Source organism: Heterodontus francisci, chromosome 6 (genome assembly GCF_036365525.1).
Source record: "Heterodontus francisci isolate sHetFra1 chromosome 6, sHetFra1.hap1, whole genome shotgun sequence".
Classification (NCBI taxonomy): Eukaryota; Metazoa; Chordata; class Chondrichthyes; order Heterodontiformes; family Heterodontidae; genus Heterodontus; species Heterodontus francisci.
Window position 1 is genome coordinate 149,574,569 of NC_090376.1, and position 17,712 is coordinate 149,592,280.

At 47.0% G+C, this 17,712-nt stretch overlaps 1 long non-coding RNA gene across 1 annotated transcript in view; it reads left to right on the plus strand.

Moving 5' to 3' along the window:
* Window positions 1–3,444: 3,444 nt before the first annotated feature.
* The window catches only part of LOC137371043 (uncharacterized), a 38,371-nt gene continuing 24,103 nt past the window's right edge, over window positions 3,445–17,712 (plus strand). Inside the window, exon 1 of the long non-coding RNA XR_010975175.1 lies at window positions 3,445–3,847. This is a non-coding gene — a long non-coding RNA (uncharacterized lncRNA). The remainder of the gene's footprint in view (window positions 3,848–17,712) is intronic.

Below are 17,712 nucleotides of genomic sequence, written 5' to 3' on the forward strand. Positions count from 1 at the left end.
GCATTTTGCTGGGAAAACCCATAATCCGTAGGGTGACTGCTAGGTTGATTTATAGTGCACTTTGGTATTCAGGTAAATAGGGTGTGGAGATTGTAGGATAAAAGTCAAGTTTCTGTTAACTTGGATGAAGCATTCTTACATCTAGAATGATCAGAGTTCTGTTACAGCTTGAACTGGGGCAAGTAGGCATAGTATAAATTCAATTGTGATCTCAAATTGTTTCCAACACCAACCAAGTAAAAAAAGTGTCCTTGCATTTTACCCAGCTTCAGTCTGTTACTTTAGAGACCCCCCCACCCCACCACTCAACTTGCCCCGATGGACATTAAAAATACCACAGCATGATTTAAAGTAGCATCCTAGCTAATATTCATCCCATTGCTAAAACTGGTTATCTTGTCCTTAAACTCATTACAGCCTGTGGTAACCAACTATGTTCGAACTGGTCATTATGTTTGCTGCATTACATTTGCTTTAAAGCGATAACTCTCCAGACACACCAAGTTGGTGGGACATAATTTAACTGTCAAGGGTTCAACAGAAAATACAAAAATTTTCATATTCTTTAATGCTTTGAAATGCTGGGAGCAAACCAGACTACAGGCAATGCTATGGTTCAAATACCCCATGTGCTTATAGGCATTTACCATAGTAAAATCAATGTGGCAAGGGAAAAAAAAGTAGCCTAGTTATGCAGAAATACTATACCAACTTTTGCACAGAAAAGTGGATAGAAGCACAAGCAGACTATTTGCCTTGAACATGATAAATATAACGGAAAAGTGCAAATAATCATATTATAGCAAGGCGGCCTGTGCCAGCTCAGAAAAACCTAATGAACTGTCAAATGTCACAACCTGAAACATGAGCTTGGTTTCTCCTCACAAATGCTGCCTGACCTGAGTATTTCCAGCACTTCCTGTTTTCATTTGAGATTTCCAGCATCTGAAATATTGTGTTTTTGTACTAATAACTGTAGTGGAAACAGCTGATAAATTGCTGCAGGTGTAAATACAGAATTGAATTAACAAATTGATCACTTTATGTAAACTTGAACTTCAATATAAGTAGTTTAGTTATTTTACTGCTCTCAAAAGGAGAAGAGGCCTTATATTCATAAGGCAAACATACAGGCATGAAGAATTTCACAATTCCTAGTAAACCCAAGTTTCTCCCCATCCCACAGGGCTTCTCCTGCACCAGAACTTCAGTTTAAAATCATTCACAAAACTGAAGAGCACAAAAAACCTTGAGGAAATTCACCCAATACATAAAAGGGACAATTCAACCCAGCCATTTTCCTTCCATGCAATGCATTAAATGCAAGGTTGTGTGCACTCTGTACATGTACTGTAAGACAACACAAGTTGCATGTAGCTAACTGATGCAAGTAAAGAACCTTCTACACTATAGTTATGACAATTAACTGTACTAACATTTCCATGCACTAATACTTTCTCAGTGGTGAAAACATGAACCACCACCAAATGCAATGGATTAAGTAGATCAGATAGATGTCTTTAAGCTAGATAAATACAAGGGTACAAGGCAGTCGCATGGGGTGCAAGGAAGAAAAGACTGCACAGCCTGTTTCTTCTTCCCTTCAGGCAGCTTGGGCTGACAACGAGTGTACAGACTACACAACTCCAGTATTACCCTCCGGCTGCATGGAGGTAGAGAGCACGCAGAGGCTGCACAGAGGTAGAGAGCACGCAGAGGCTGCACAGCCCCTTTCTCTCCTCCTTCCCCACCCATCATGGGATAGCATGCGAGCACACAGGCTGCATACCCTCTTTCTTAACACTCTTTCCTTCCCCCCCCCCCCAAAGCAGCAGCAAAAGCAAAGCACTTCTATCAATTGAGTTCATACTGCAGTGGCACAACAGATGCAAGTGAAAGAATCACATGAAGCATCAATTATTTCACCCAATTAAAAATGAATAACCAAGCACAATTGCATGTACAACACAAAAGGCAAATCCCAAAATCAGGTTTCAAATGAGCTAATGGGGTGGGGGGTAAAAATAAACTAATGATAGAGCAAAAAAAAAAGATGCACAGATAATGCATCCCACATGATAAATAGGTCAGTTGTAGTAGATGCCCTTCCAACACCCTGCCAAAAATCACAGTGTGCAGACATGCTCTGTGTCGTATGCTGTTGGTAGCGGGAGGGCCCTCAACGTGTGGGGTTGTGCAGCCAGTACTCGTTCTGCGCTTTGTTGCGGTGGGGGCGGGGGCAAGAGAAAGAGAACAGAGTATGCAGCATGCACACTCACTCTACCCCATGTTGCGGGGACAGGGAGCGGGAAGAAGGGGGCTGTACAGCCTCTGCGCGCGCTCTCTGACCCATGCTGCCGGAGGGCAACACCGGAGCTGTGTAACCTATGCACTCACTGTCAGCCCCATATTGCCCAAGGGGGAAGAAAAACTGGGGCTATGCAGACTCTTTTTTCCCTCCCTCTCTCCACGCCCAATGCTGCTGCTAACAGATTTTGCACGAGCCGCCACTCGACGTCGCGGGTCAACGGTCGGTCAGAAATGACGCACTCGTCAAACCTCGAACACCATCGCGGCGGGACTGTGAAAAAGCGACACGGCCGCCGGCGTCCGAGAACATGTATCGACTATTTACATCAAAATCAAAAGGGAGAATTCCAGTTCCTTAAGGCTTCCTTTCCCCGATAAAGCCCAGTTGAACAGCAAAGCCGGAGGCCTACACGCGGGCTGAACAGCGCATGCGTATATGCCCCTCCCCTGCACAACATGGCGCCGCCGAGGCTCGAACCCTTTAAAAAAAAAATGAAGCCCCTGAAACAGGCGGCGGGGACCCCGAGACCCCAGCCCGCGCTCACCTCGCACCCGTCGATCCCAGCACACACAGCGACGCGACTCGCTTCCCCCCCCCCCCAAGTAAGGTAGCGCGCGCCATACACGCGCCCACCGCCCCAACCGTTTATGTTCAAAATTTAGAATTCCGACAGCACGCGGCCGCGGGCCTGAACCGGGGGGGTGAGAGAAAAGAGGGCAGAGAGAAAAAACAAGGACAGAAGCCGCACCGGGATGAGAAAACACACCACGGGCATCACTCCCGCTCCCCCGGGCTGTGCGGTCTGGGCCCACTCAAAACATGTGGCTTTTTGTTGTGAGCAACTTTTGAGAAGGAAGGTTTTTTCTATTAAAAAAAAGGGCGAATACCATCAACCACTGACCCCGGGAGCAGCCCGAAATTAAGGCACACCAACCCGGGCAGTACGAGAAAAAATAAAAGCAGCACACCGACCCGGGCCGCTCAGAAGCCCCGAGACCCTCTCCCCTCCCCCCGCCCCTCCCCTCAGAGGCCTCGCTTTGTGACCCAGTAGTATCTATGGAAGCGGCGCGGCCCGACCGCACCACGCGGACTCAGCACCCCGAGCTGCAACGGAACACAACCAGGAAAAAAAAAACCCCTAATAAAGCCCGCGGGATAAACTACAACTAGCGGCAGCGCCAACTCAGCGAGTGCCCGACAGAGAGAGAGAAAGATGGTGGGGGGTGGGGGCAGCGAGCGAGTAAGCAGCAGGCCAGGGCTGCAACGAAAACCTGGAGAGCGGAGAGGAGTAGAGAGCGGCCAAAGCGAAAAGCAAAGAGAGAGCGAAGCGAGGGTGGAGTGGGAGACGAAAGCGAGGAGTGGGGGGCGGGAGACGAAAGCGAGCCCCACACCTACCGGCCCACCGCACCCCCGAGCCACCTTCACTCACACTCGGGGCGGCCCCAGGCTTTGGCCCCGACCCGCATCCAGCCCTGCGCTGCAGCTCCCGGTCGGGGAAAGCATCGGATGGTTTGTCCACGGAGGAGGCGGATAATGGTGAGTTCCACGGCTCCAGGAGCCGCTGCTCACACCGAATCGGTGTGCGCTTTTTTATTTTTTTCCACCCCCCCCTCCCTTCCCCTCTCCTCGAGGGAGCCGAAGCGCGGAGACAGTTGAACTGCTGCGATTTCTCGAAAGTGGCGCGAATGCAGCACCATGTGGGTGAATGAAGGGCGGTTCCCGCTTCAACGTAAATATACTACACACAGGCTCATTAGCATGTGTCCCAGTGTCAATCAGAGCCGCTGCCATAGCAACACTGCAAAAAAAACTGCCTGCCTGCCTGCCTGCTTGTAACTGGCGCCCACATTGCAACTTGTATGCACTCCAAATTAAGTTTAATTCCAGTGGATTTAACCGATTTTTAATTTTGTTTTATTTTGAAACGAAGCGCTGATGGAGTGATCGATAATTAATTACTATGGATTGCCCGTTTACATTTATCGAAGAAATCACAAGTCAGTCGGACTGGATTTATTCGGAACAAAAGCACTTGTGTACATGTGTTTTATTTTAAAGTTTTTGTGCTTACGGTACATTTTCAACAAAATAAAATAAAGGTGAACAATCATGTATGCAGAGTTACTATTTTACTGAAAATAACAAAAATCACTAGTTGCCATCGTGTTATCAACGAAAAAAAAAACAAATTTACACGTGCCCGCCTTTTTAAGGGGCACAAGAACGTAAACATAAAGTGTACTTTTCAACTAAGCGAGTGGAAATCATAACAATCTTAATGGACTGAAAAAATATAGTAACATTCAGGGAGCAAAACATTTCTCTAATTTAAGATCATCAATTTACAAATATATATTTTGTAAAGCCCCTGCAAATTAATAGAATTTACACATTTATGAAGAAAAGGCACTGTATATGTTTTGGATATACATTACTAGCATTGAGTGAAAATTAAGGTTAAAGATGTGCCTTTTAATATTGACTGAATCACTGAAAGTGCATGGTCATCTCTTGTCAATCAGATGCCCTAAACTATTATCAATATGCTTAATTTATTTTTGATTCTACGTTGAGCTGAAGTTATGTTTAAACTGGGAAACAATTCACCTGTTGAGGGAAGGATTAAATCTAGCATTCTGATGTCATTGATTAATCGTCAGTGCTCAACAAATTATAACACAATCGCCTTTTGATCTCAGTAAACAGGCAATAATGAAAGCTGTTTTTCTCATTTGACATTAGTTGAGCAAGATGCATTTACCATTTTGGACCCAAGGTATAGTAACTATATGAAATAAATAAATTGCATAGCAACAAGAATGAAGTCCTTCTAAAATGGGCACTATGACATCCTCTAATATTCAAACATAATGGCAGGAAAGAAAATGGAATCTTTACTCAAGGATGTATCAAAAAGTATCCGTAAAATGAAAATATAATAGAGCAGTAAGCACAGATTTCAAAATTTCATGCATGACCAGCCTTATTGAATTCTTTGAAGTAGTAACAGAAAATGTAGACTAGGGTGATGCATGTAGTATGTTTGGATTTTTAAAAAGGCCTTTGATACCACATAGTAGACTCATGACTACTGTTAGAGCACGTGGAGTCAGGGAACAAGTAGCAGAATGGATAGCATGCTGGATACAAACAGAACAGAGACTGCGATTTAATGGGCCTGTCCAGATTTAACGTTAAGCGCACAAGGGACACGGAGCGTCAGAGCCTCAACAGCCTTTAAAGGGCATCAGCGAAGCGGCAGATGCTGCCATTGCTGCACTTGGCAGCCATGGAGTAAGACATTTCTTGTTATTCAGTGGAAAGGAGTTGGACAGCCATTGAGGCCCCACTGATGAGATTGTCCTTCTGGCAGGGGGCTCACTAGAGGGGTCGGAGAGGTGGGTGGGCTGGAGCAGCTATTGGCAGAGTGTGCCAGTCGGAGTGGCAGTGCCCAAGTGCCATGGGCATCATGCATTCCAGTGGAGGGTCCCCCAGCAAAGAGAAGAACCTCAGAGGAGGGGAGATCCGGGCTCACGCATCGGGATAGCAGACATCTCCTGGCCAGCTGCAGGGGCAGCCTCCTGATGGGCTATAGAGGGGACTGTGAACAGGCACCAGCTTGGAGACAAAGGTACCTGGCAGCAAGGGTATACAAACAGAGGAGGAGCTACATCCAGCTGTCAGAGAGACAGTGTCGCCGGAGACTGCACTCTCATGAGAGGCGGTGACCACTCTGTGTGCCATGATGGCAGAGCAGGTGAGCTCTGATTGCACTGGTGGTCATCCGATTATCAGTGAAAAGTGGCTCTTTGAAAAAAGAAAAAAAAAACTGCATGTGAACACCTGATGCTCTCTCACACCACTTGTTTTGATTCTAATTGGCTCCCACTGAGCACCGCTCCAATTGCTCTGCGCTCTCCAACCAATCATGGCAGACCATACATCTGCCAGTGTCATGGCCAACCAATTAGACATGCTGTGTTTTAGCAAGGTCGAGGTGAGCACGTCCTCGGATAACGGTCTGTACCTGGAGGGAGCAGCCTGACCTGGGTAGGTGTCTGTAGCTGAAGGGAGCAGCCAGACCTGAGGAATAATCTGTACCTGGAGGGAGCAACTGTACCGAGGGAAGAGTCTTAACCTGTAGGGAACAACTGTAACCGGGGAGAGTCTGTACCTGGAGGGAGCAGCCGGACCTGGAGAAGGGAGTAGCTAGCTAGCTAATCATTTTCAAGGGGAAAAGGTTACCGTACACTTGAATCATGGATGCTGCAATATCGAAGCCGACTGACCGACAATCATCTGAACGACTCCATCAGGATTGCCCTCTCCAGTTACAAGCCAAATTTCACTGGATTGCTGGACAGCATGCAGCGTGAAGTATCACTTTGAAATAAAGCTGATTAGTTGTCCTCCATATTAAATATAATATAATGTAATTACAAAGGCTACATATTTAATTTGCATTTATCTATATTTTTGTTATATATATTTAAGTGGCTTGTGATATTTTTCATTCATCAGACGTAGCTCTGACTGAAGTTAAAAAGTAGGACCTCAGAGGTAGTAATCTCAGGATTGCGTGGCTTGAGAGATGGTGCAGGAGGGAGGGGTTCAGATTTTTGAGACATTGGGACCGGTTCTGGGGGAGGTGGGACTATTACAAATTGGACGGTCTACACCTGGGCCGGACTGGAACCAATGTCCTTGGGGGTGCTTTTGCTAACGCTGTTGGGGAGGGTTTAAACTAATGTGGCAGGGGGATGGGAACCAAATGAGGTCAGTGGAGAGTAAGGATATAGTAACTAAAGCCTGTAAGGAACTAGATAATGAAGTCAGCGTGACTAAGGGAAAGAGTAGGCAGGGAGCAGATGATGAAAGCAAAGGGACTGGTGGTCTGAGGTGTATTTGTTTTAATGCAAGAAGTGTAGTAGGTAAGGCAGATGAACTTAGGGCTTGGATTAGTACCTGGGAGTATGATGTTATTGCTATTACTGAGACTTGGTTAAGGGAAGGGCATGATTGGCAACTAAATATCCCAGGATACCGATGCTTCAGGCGGGATAGAGAGGGAGGTAAAAGGGGTGGAGGAGTTGCATTACTGGTCAAAGAGGATATCACAGCTGTGCTGAAGGAAGGCACTATGGAGGACTCGAGCTGTGAGGCAATATGAGCAGAACTCAGAAATAGGAAGGGTGCGGTAACAATGTTGGGGCTGTACTACAGGCCTCCCAACAGCAAGCGTGAGATAGAGGTACAAATATGTAAACAGATTATGGAAAGCTGTAGGAGCAACAGGGTGGTGGTAATAGGAGATTTTAATTTTCCCAACATTGACTGGGATTCACTTAATGTTAGAGGTTTAGATGGAGCAGAATTTGTAAGGAGCATTCAGGAGGGTTTTCTAGAGCAGTATGTAAATAGTCCAACTCGGGAAGGGGCCATACTGGACCTGGTGTTGGGAAATGAGCCGGGCCAGGTGGTTGACGTTTCAGTGGGGACTACTTTGCGAATAGTGATCACAATTCCGTAAGTTTTAGAATACTCATGGACAAAGACGAGAGTGGTCCTAAAGGAAGAGTGCTAAATTGGTGGAAGGCCAACTATACCAAAATTCGGCAGGAGCTGGGGAATGTAGATTGGGAGCAGCTGTTTGAAGGTAAATCCACTTTTGATATGTGGGAGGCTTTTAAAGAGAGGTTGATTAGCGTGCAGGAGAGACATGTTCCTGTGAAAATGAGGGGTAGAAATGGCAAGATTGGGGAACCATGGATGACAGGTGAAATTGTGAGACTAGCTAAGAGGAAAAAGGAAGTATACATAAGGTCTAGGTGGCTGAAGAAAGACGAAGCTTTGAAAGAATATCGGGATTGTAGGCGCAATCTGAAACGAGGAATTAAGAGGGCTAAAAGGGATCATGAAATATCTTTAGCAAACAGGGTTAAGGAAAATCCCAAAGCCTTTTATTCATATATAAGGAGCAAGAGGGTTACTAGAGAAAGGATTGGCCCACTCAAGGACAAAGGAGGAAAGTTATGCGTGGAGTCAGAGAAAATGGGTGAGATTCTAAACAAGTACTTTGCATCGGTATTCACCGAGGAGAGGGACATGACAGATGTTGAGGTTAGGGACAGATGTTTGATTACTCCAGGTCAAGTCGGCATATGGAGGGAGGAAGTGTTGGGTATTCTAAAAGGCATTAAGGTGGACAAGTCCCCAGATCCGGATGGGATCTATCCCAGGTTACTGTGGGAAGCGAGAGAGGAAATAGTTGGGGCCTTAACAGATATCTTTGCAACATCCTTAAACACGGGTGAGGTCCCGGAGGACTGGAGAATTGCTAATGTTGTCCCCTTGTTTAAGAAGGGTAGCAGGGATAATCCAGGTAATTATAGACCGGTGAGCCTGACGTCAGTGGTAGGGAAGCTGCTGGAGAAGATACTGAGGGATAGGATCTATTCCCATCTGGAAGAAAATGGGCTTATCAGTGATAGGCAACATGGTAGGCTGATGAAGAAAGTGAAGGCGCATGGGGTCCAAGGTGTACTAGCTAGATGGATAAAGAACTGGCTGGGCAACAGGAGACAGAGAGTAGCAGTGGAAGGGAGTTTCTCAAAATGGAGACGTGTGACCAGTGGTGTTCCACAGGGATCCGTGCTGGGACCACTGTTGTTTGTGATATACATAAATGATTTGGAGGAAAGTATAGGTGGTCTGATTAGCAAGTTTGCAGACGACACTAAGATTGGTGGAGTAGCAGATAGTGAAGGGGACTGTCAGAGAATACAGCAGAATATAGATAGACTGGAGAGTTGGGCAGAGAAATGGCAGATGGAGTTCAATCAGGGCAAATGCGAGGTGATGCATTTTGGAAGATCCGATTCAAGAGTGAACTATACAGTAAATGGAAAAGTCCTGGGGAAAATTGATGTACAGAGAGATTTGGGTATTCAGGTTCATTGTTCCCTGAAGGTGGCAACGCAGGTCAATAGAGTGGTCAAGAAGGCATACGGCATGCTTTCCTTCATCGGACGGAGTATTGAGTACAAGAGTTGGCAGGTCATGTTACAGTTGTATAGGATTTTGGTTCGGCCACATTTGGAATACTGCGTGCAGTTCTGGTCGCCACATTATCAAAAGGATGTGGATGCTTTGGAGAGGGTGCAGAGGAGGTTCACCAGGATGTTGCCTGGTATGGAGGGCGCTAGCTATGAAGAGAGGTTGAGTAGATTAGGATTATTTTCATTAGAAAGACGGAGGTTGAGGGGGGACCTGATTGAGGTGTACAAAATCATGAGAGGTATAGACAGGGTGGATAGCAAGAAGCTTTTTCCCAGAGTGGGGGATTCAATTACAAGGCGACACGAGTTCAAAGTGAAAGGGGAAAAGTTTAGGGGGATATGCGTGGAAAGTTCTTTACGCAGAGGGTGGTGGGTGCATGGAACGCATTGCCAGCGGAGGTGGTAGACGCGGGCACGATAGCATCTTTTAAGATGTATCTAGACAGATACATGAATGGGCAGGAAGTAAAGAGATACAGACCCTTAGAAAATAGGCGACAGGTTTAGATAGAGGATTTGGATCGGCATAGGCTTGGAGGGCCGAAGGGCCTGTTCCTGTGCTGTAATTTTCTTTGGTCTTTGTTCTTTGAAGAAAACGTTGGCGACCCTGTTCTAGGTAGTAGAGGTCACGGGTTTGGAAGGTGCTGTTGAAGGAGGCTTGGCTCTTATAGATGGTACATACTGCTGCCACTATGTGCTGGGGTGGAGGGAATGAATGTTTAAGTTGGTGAATAGGGTGTGTGCCAATCAAGCAGACTATGTGGTGTTCATCGATTGCTAGGACATGCCTATCGTTTATAGTATATGGGGCCAAAAGTTCAGAATACACTCACTTTAAAACACAACCCTTTAACATAAATCTTTTTTCCAAGTCCTTTCCCTGTAAAATGGTTTAAAGAATTCCAAAGCAGATATATTTTCCTTTTCTTATAATACTTCAGGAGAACAGAAGTGGTGTGATTTAAGTGAGAGTTGGGTCCTGTATTAGAATTTGTGTAAATAAATTATCAGTCTGTATTATTTATTTATTTAACTTTGTTTAAAACTTAAGTACATAAGAAATAGGAGCAGCAGTAGACCATGCAACACCTCGAACCTGTTCCGCCATCCAATACAATCATAGCTGTTTGTCTGCCTCAGCTCCAGTGCTCCCCATATCCCTTGATTCCCTGAGAGATCAAAAATGTGTCTATCTCAGCCTTAAATAAACTCAATGATGGAGCATGCACAACCCTCTGCGGTAGAGAATTCCAAAGATTCACCACCTTTTGAGTGAAGATGTTTCTCCTCATCTCAGTCCTAAATGATCGACCCCTTATCCTGAGACGGTGCCCCCATGTTCTAGATTCCCCAGCCAGGGGAAACAGCCTTTCAGTGTCTACCCTGTCAAGCCCCTTCAGAATCTTGTATGTTTCAATTAGATCACTTCTCACTCTTTTAAACTCCAGAGAGTATAGGCCCAATTTACTCACCCTCTCATGCCACGAACAAATCGAGTGAACCTTCGCTATACCGTCTCCAATGCAACTGTTACGACCAGGTGAGAAAGAGGGCTAGGGTTCCCTTTCAGCCTTCACCTGGTCTTACTGTAACAGGGTTTAATTTTAAACACACCATGTTTTTAGCTCCGCCTTCGTGAATCCTTGTTCACTGCTTTCCAATTATAAGGCACAGAAACCAGTACAAACAGGCTTTCTTAGGTTTAAAGAAGCAAAGTTGAAATTTATTAAACTTAAACTCTAATTCGGTTGACGTCTACGGATACACGACGCGCCCATGCGAGCATGCATACATGCAAATAGAGACAGAAAAGAGCAGAAGAAAAATAAAATGGAAACATTTGAGGCAATATCTGAAGAGTTTTTGTTACGGGTCTTCGAGCTCACTGTAGAATAGTTGATTGTGGGTAGATCTTGCTTTTTGTTGGGGCCCAGTATTCTTCTTAAACCTTGTTTGCTATAGGAGACATTTCTCTCTTGGGGTTCATGTGTCTTCAGTGGATTCAGAGGCTTGTGAGAAAGAGATGGGAGCAGGCAGGAGCAAACAGACACTCTAGGCTGAATTTTACCGGCCCCTCGACTCCACGGGGCGCAGCACGGGGGCCGGTAAAATGCTTCAGGGAGAGGCCCGCCTCGACCTGCGACATCAAGAAGGGCCCGCAGCATATTACTGGTGGCGGTGGGACCTCGGTTCGGCCACCCTGCCACACAGTGGCAGCACCACAATCAACATATGGTAATGATAACTTACCTTTGCTGATTATGCAGCCTGCCACCTCTCCACCGACACTGCCGGATTTTTCGTTGAACAGGCGGCTGTCAAGTGCCGTCCCATTCACTATCTGAAAAGCCAGTGGGTCCTCAGAGGCAGAAGTTGTCACCAGCGAAGATAAGTTGTGTCATTCAGGGGTCTCACTCTGCAACACGGAAGGGAGGATGGAGGGGGGATACACAGGGGTTTAACTCTGCATTCTGGAAGGGATGAGGGAGTGGAGGATATGCAGGGGTCTGACTACATTCTGGAAGGAAGGAGGGAGAGGGGATATGCAAGGGTCTAACTCTGCATTCTGGAAGGGAGGACGGGGTGTATACACAGGGGTCTAACTGCATCCTTAAAGGGAGGGGGGGATACACTGGGATTGCACTCTGCATTCTGAAAGGGAGGGGGTCTGGGATTACTGGAGGGAAAGCTGTGCTGGCATGAAGGGAGGTACCATGTACCATCCCTCCATTAACAGTGTGCGCTCAGTGTTTGTGAGGGGGCAATGGCACACTAGACACCCTGTGTGTGGGGTGGTTGCCAGAAAGGGCAGGAGCATTAAGGTTTTATGGATGGTGGGGGCAATCGATTCAGCTGTTAGGGTCTTGATGTGGTCATGTTGTGCCATTCTGAGTGTTGGCCAAGATGGGCAATGCCATAGCACGCCACATAGTTTATCCAGGAAAGCAGCTGATGTACCTGTCAACACCAATCCATGCCCTGTTAGGAACCTTCAAATACATGCAGGGTTCAACTTTATTTATCACATGGAAATAGGTATGGCTTAACCTACATTGTGTGATCCTCTGTATGTGAGGATCCGTATACGCCAGAGACAATACCAACAGGCAGGGACGGTCCACGTGGAGGCCCCCGGTCGTGAGCAGCAGCCCCAAGGGGAGCCCGCCATTACAGTTGCCATGCATCTACAGGCCCCACATGATATGCCATCGGATGTCAGAGTACAAGTGTCAGAGGAGATTGCTCATATAGAGAGGGTGGTGAGATGTCTCTGTGCCCTGCTCAAGGATGACCCTGCAGCCCATGGGCTCCAGTGGAGATCCCATGCCTTTGTTCCTCATAGTGGCAGCAGTTCTCAAGCCTGACGCCTCTGCAGCCTTTTAGGGGCCCATCAGAGACCTTTGTAGGGTCACAGAGTCAGCAGTGCACTGCTGCATCAGGGAGGTCACCAATGCCCTGCACTGGAGGGCCAGTGAGGATGTCTGCTTCAGGACAGACTCTCACAGCTAGGCCCAGAGGGCCATTGGTTCTGGCACCATTGCTGGAGTACCATAGGTTGTAATGTTCATAGACTGTAATGTTCATGTGGCCACCAGGCCTACTGCCAGGCTGCCACCTGCAGACGTCACCATTAAAGGAGCCCTCTCAATCTAGGTAAAGCTGGTATGTGAACACCGCAGATGCTGCCAGCAAATGCTTCTCAGGCAGCTGCCATGACACCTGGGTCTTGTGCCAGTCCTGGCTGCCACTGTTGTTCACTGAGCTGGCTCAGATGGAGGGGTGACTTCTTGGAGATAAGGGCTATCCTTTGCAGATGGTTCCCGACACCAATGAGAGACTCCACCACTGCTGCAGAGGAGAGATACAACGCCAGCCACTGAGCTACATGAGCCACCATTGAGCAGGAGATTGGCATGCTGAAAGAGCAGCTCCAATGCCTGGATGGATAGGGTGGTGCCCTGTACTACGGGCCGAAAAGGCCAGCTCCTTTCTTTGCTGCTCTGTACAACTACGTACCCAATGGAGACTAGGCCTGGCATGATAAGGAGAGACGTCAACAGGATTCCTCCTCGGACTATGAGGACGCTGAGGGCCTACAACATGAAAGACGCATGGGAGGGCAGATGGCACCCAGGCTCTGCACGCAGGGCTAGCAGTGATCTAGGGATGTACGGAAGTGGCTTATCAGACAAAGGCTGTCTGTTCCACAGGAACTGACATGAGCTCTGCAAGCCACACATTACCCTCACTCACCTGCTGTGCACCAGTCTACATCTGCAGCATCCCTGTGTAAACCGTTAGAGGCAGCAGCTGACTGAGCCTATGTCCATGTCAGTGAATCTGTGGGGACGCTCATGAGTAATGCTGGCATGGCAATGCTGTTATTGCATACGTTAGCTCTCCTGAAGGGACAACTGTCAAAGGGATGTGACTTTGGTGCTACATGCTGGCACACATCATTCACACAGAGAAAGGGACACACATGTTGGTGAGGAACATTTCTTCTTCTCTTCTTCTTTGGCCTCCTTATCGCGAGAGACAATGGATAAGCGCCTGGAGGTGGTCAGTGGTTTGTGAAGCAGCGCCTGGAGTGGCTATCAAGGCCAATTCTAGAGTGACAGGCTCTTCCACAGGTGCTGCAGAGAAATTTGTTTGTCGGGGCTGTTACACAGTTGGCTCTCCCCTTGCGCCTCTGACTTTCTTCCTGCCAACTACTAAGTCTCTTCGACTCGCCACACTTTAACCCCATCTTTATGGCTGCCCGCCAGCTCTGGCGAACGCTGGCAACTGACTCCCACGACTTGTGATCAATGCCACAGGATTTCTTGTCGCGTTTGCAGACGTCTTTAAAGCGGAGACATGGACGGCCGGTGGGTCTGATACCAGTGGCGAGCTCGCTGTACAATGTGTCTTTGGGGATCCTGCCATCTTCCATGCGGCTCACATGGCCAAGCCATCTCAAGCGCCGCTGACTCAGTAGTGTGTATAAGCTGGGGATGTTGGCCGCCTCGAGGACTTCTGCGTTGGAGATACGGTCCTGCCACCTGATGCCAAGTATTCTCCGGAGGCAGCGAAGATGAAATGAATTGAGACGTCGCTCTTGGCTGACATACGTTGTCCAGGCCTCGCTGCCATAGAGCAAGGTATTGAGGACACAGGCCTGATACACTCGGCCTTTTGTGTTCCGTGTCAGTGCGCCATTTTCCCACACTCTCTTGGCCAGTCTGGACATAGCAGTGGAAGCCTTTCCCATGCGCTAGTTGATTTCTGCATCGAGAGACAGGTTACTGGTGATAGTTGAGCCTAGGTAGGTGAACTCTTGAACCACTTCCAGAGCGTGGTTGCCAATATTGATGGATGGAGCATTTCTGACGTCCTGCCCCATGATATTCGTTTTCTTGAGGCTGATGGTGAGGCCAAATTCATTGCAGGCAGCCGCAAACCTGTCGATGAGACTCTGCAGGCACTCTTCAGTGTGAGATGTTAAAGCAGCATCGTCAGCAAAGAGGAGTTCCCTGATGAGGACTTTCCGTACTTTGGACTTCGCTCTTAGACGGGCAAGGTTGAACAGCCTGCCCCCTGATCTTGTGTGGAGGAAAATTCTTTCTTCAGAGGACTTGAACGCATGTGAAAGCAGCAGGGAGAAGAAAATCCCAAAAAGTGTGGGTGCGAGAATACAGCCCTGTTTCACGCCACTCAGGATAGGAAAGGGCTCTGATGAGGATCCACCATGTTGAATTGTGCCTTTCATATTGTCATGGAATGAGGTGATGATACTTAGTAGCTTTGGTGGGCATCCAATCTTTTCTAGTAGTCTGAAGAGACCACGTCTGCTGACGAGGTCAAAGGCTTTGGTGAGATCAATGAAAGCAATGTAGAGGGGCATCTGTTGTTCAGGGCATTTCTCCTGTATCTGACCAAGGGAGAACAGCATGTCAACGGTCGATCTCTCTGCACGAAAACCACACTGTGCCTCAGGGTAGACGCGCTCGGCCAGCTTCTGGAGCCTGTTCAGAGTGACTTGAGCCACACATTACCCTCACTCACCTGCTGTGCACCAGTCTACATCTGCAGCATCCCTGTGTAAACCGTTAGAGGCAGCAGCTGACTGAGCCAGTGTCCATGTCAGTGAATCTGTGGAGATGCTCATGAGTAATGCTGGCATGGCAATGCTGTTATTGCATATGTTGGCTCTCCTGATGGGACAACTGTCAAAGGGATGTGACTTTGGTGCTACATGCTGGCACACATCATTCACACAGAGAAAGGGACACACATGTTGGTGAGGAACATTTAGTGAAAGACATATTAACATTGCTGTGACACCTTTCCATTCCCATTTGTGTCAGTCTGTTCTCTGTAAATCTCTGTAATACCTTTTACGGTCTATTTAAGTCTCACGTCCTGGAATGTGCAAAATTAAAAGTATTCACCCAGGTGCAGCACACCTACAAGAAGGAATGTTACACTTGAATGGGGGAAGAGGATTGCAACTTCACAGGACACTGGGACACAGCAGGGTAAGTATGTGTGGCAGCAAGCAGAAAGTGCTGGGGTAATGCAGCAGGTCAGGCAGCATTTGTGGAGAGAGAAGTAGAGTTAACTTTTAGGCCTGTGAACTTGGACAAGTTAACTCTGCTTGTTTCTCCACAGATGCTGCCTGACCTGCTGGATTTCTACAGCACTCTCTGCTTTGCTGCCAGATTGACAGTAGCCCCATTCTTCAGTCGTCAGGTAAGTATTCTTTGACAGCTGTTAGGAAGCAGGTGCTGGGATGCTTAAAATACGGCCCCAGCACCTGCTGTACAATTGTCAAAAACTCTCTCACTGCGCCAAATGTCCCGCCTCTCCCCAAGTAATATGGGGAGGGCAGCTCAGCGATGTGATTCTAATAAGCCCCCGCGACATTAATCGTGGGGCTCGGCGGCAGCCACCAAATATGGGCACACCGCCGAGTTCAAAGGGTGCCGCTGCAGGTGGCGGCACCCCAATAAAATTCAGCCCTCTCAGTTCAAACTGTTGGTACAATTCAGAAAACTCCAGGTTGCTAAGCAGGTAAATCATGTGACTAACTGGTCTGACCACGTCTTGGATTATATCACTTTAGCGGTCTCCAGAATGCTCCTCTTACACACAATACCTGGTGATCAAGGTCCATTGTGCGTTGTATGTGTCAGGGAATGGTCCTGTGTCCTTCCAGTCACCGTCTGTTAATGTGCAAATGTCTTTTCCAGCCAGGGCTGATCTGTTTAACAAGTCCTTTCTTCACACCAGTAACAGTTTAAAATCAATGTTGATGACAAAATTAATGTGCCTTATTCTTGGCAGGTGGTGGCCCAGCATGACACAAGGTATATCCTTCCTTAAATATGGAGACCAAAACTGTGCACAGTACTCCAAGTGTGGTCTCACTAGAGTCCTGTACAATCGTAGCAAGACTTCCTTATTCTTGTACTTCAGTTCCCTTGCAATAAAGACCAACGTGCCATTTGCCTTCCTAATTTCTTGCTAACTTCCTGTGTTCCTTGTACGAATACACCAAAATCTCTCTAAACATCAACATTTAGAAGTTTCACGCCTTTTAAAAAATATTCTGTTTTTCTATTCTTGCTATCAAATTGAATAATCTCAAACATTATACTCCATCTGTCATCTTGTTGCCCATTCACATCTTTGCAGCCTTTTTTTCTCCTCCTCACAGCTTACATTCCCGTTGTATCTTTGTGTCGTCAAAATTTCCCCTATCATTTTTAAAATGAATTGATGACCCAATCCTACAATTATCTATCTGTTAAAATATTGCATTTTGCTTGTTATGTCATTAAAGATACACTTTCTACATTTTCTTATTGGGAACTGTTATCTATTTAAACATTAATTGTTTGAGGTAAAGAGTAACTTCCATTCAGTACAAAACTAATTGTTTGCGTTTTTATGACAAAACTTTGCAAAAGGAGCATCCAGATTTCACCCGCTGTTCTAATTCTAAGTGCATTGAATAAAGCTGCTGATGAAGCTCAGATTTTACCATGGGAAAGAATCTTTTAACGGGACATTTCAACACTGATATTTTTTGAGTCAATAATGCTGTTAATCATTTGGAAGCAGAACAATATGTGACAGCTGAAATGTCCTGCCTTCCAATCAGGGACCCGGGTTCGATTCCGGGTACTGCCTGTGTGCAGTTTGCAAGTTCTCCCTGTGTCTGCGTGGGTTTTCTCCGGGTGCTCCGGTTTCCTCCCACAAGCCAAAAGACTTGCAGGTTGATAGGTAAATTGGCCATTATAAATTGTCACTAGTATAGGTAGGTGGTAGGGAAATATAGGGACAGGTGGGGATGTT